Source organism: Kogia breviceps, chromosome 1 (assembly GCF_026419965.1).
Source record: "Kogia breviceps isolate mKogBre1 chromosome 1, mKogBre1 haplotype 1, whole genome shotgun sequence".
NCBI classification, from domain to species: domain Eukaryota; kingdom Metazoa; phylum Chordata; class Mammalia; order Artiodactyla; family Physeteridae; genus Kogia; species Kogia breviceps.
The window spans coordinates 182,632,080-182,633,670 of NC_081310.1; positions in this window are offsets into that span (position 1 = coordinate 182,632,080).

The window sequence follows — 1,591 nt, forward strand, 5'->3', positions numbered from 1 at the left end:
TATGCCCATTTACAACTCCATGCCTTTTCCTCCCACCTGGCATGCCTTTCTCCACTTTGCCCTAAAACTGGAAAACTCCTATTCATCCTTCAAGACCCAGACCAAATGTCCACTCCTGGGAAAACTTTTCCCATGCCACCCCTGCACCTGACCTAGGCAGGGTTAGGTGCTCCCTGCTCTGTGCTCCAAGTGCAACGTGAAACGTGGAGGCAGGACGTTGCAGCAGTTAAGGCCACTGACAGGCTCAAGGGTCAGAACAATGAGGATTTTAGACCTGACCTTGCTAGCTGTGTGATCCTGGGCAGACGATTTCAACTACTGGGGTTCATATTTCCCATCTGTACAGTGGGGTGTACGGTGAGGAGTAGAGGTGATGTGTGGAAAGTTCCTAGCCTCATGACACATGGGAGAGACTGCTGTTAGTGTCATCCCTCTGGTCTAAAAATCCCCAGGTTGTCTTTTCTGTCTCCCTACTAGACTGCTTGCTCCCTGAGAGCAGGGATACTTGAGAGCGTCTGATGTACCTGGATGTTTCCTGGGCCCAGTGCAGGGCTTGCCCAGAGGCTGTGTGTGGGACAGGCTCCCTGCCCTGAGGTGCCCATGGCTGTGGCTCCCTTGTCGGTGGAGTGCTGATCAATCAGCTCTGCCAATGTCCGTGGTGTAAATACGTCCACCGTGGCCAACTTTAAGTTACCAAAAGTTTAACAACCAGCTTGCCAATTTCCTGAATATTTAACAGTCTGCTCTTGTGAGCCACCCAGATCCAGCGCCCCTCCAAGTACGACTGCTCTGAGCAGAAGAGCAGCCATCACAGGTGGCCTCCCCTGCCGGCGCCCACGCCAGGCCAGCACATCAAGGGCCACACGGGGAAGGGCTATAAGGTCAGCCATGCCCCACACAGAGGTCCTTACTCATGCCCCTCCCCCAAGCCTCCAGATCCTTTGTTCTCTGGGATAAAAGCCTGCGACCTCCCTCAGAGGAAGAAGAGAAGCTGGGGTAGTGGGCCCAGCTGACCCATCCATCAGTGACTCTTGGGGGCCTAAGTGAGTTAGGGGGCTACCTCTGAAGCCAACAGGGGCCAATTTACTATAGTCCTGTCCCCGCAGCTGTTGCAGGCTAATGAAACCAAGCCCGGTCCCAGTGTCCCTTGGTCATAGTGGGATCCAAGAAAGCTTGTGTACAAGCTCCTCTCACCTCCTTCCCTTCTCTCCTTTAGTCATGCCAGCCTGTGCCCAGGCAGCTCCCTCCTCTTGCAATGCCCTCGCCTTCCCTCCCCCAGCTCCACCCTGGGAGAGCCCTCCCCTTTCAGTGCCCAGCCCAAGCCCTTGAGCCATACTTCCCAAGCCAGCAAGCGGATGCGGTGGATGCGTGTCTTCCTGGGGGCCCCTTTACTGGTTGCTTGCCCACAGGCCTTGCCCCCTCCCCCTACAGCTGTGGTTCCCCTGGGGTGCTTGTTAAAAATGCAAATTCCTAGGCAACACTTTCAGAGTTTCTGTATCCACAGGTAAGGCCCAAGAATCTGTGCCCCAGGAAATTTGGATTTAGAGGATTTGAGAACCTGAGCTTGAAAAGTCCTGTCCTCACTTGCTGG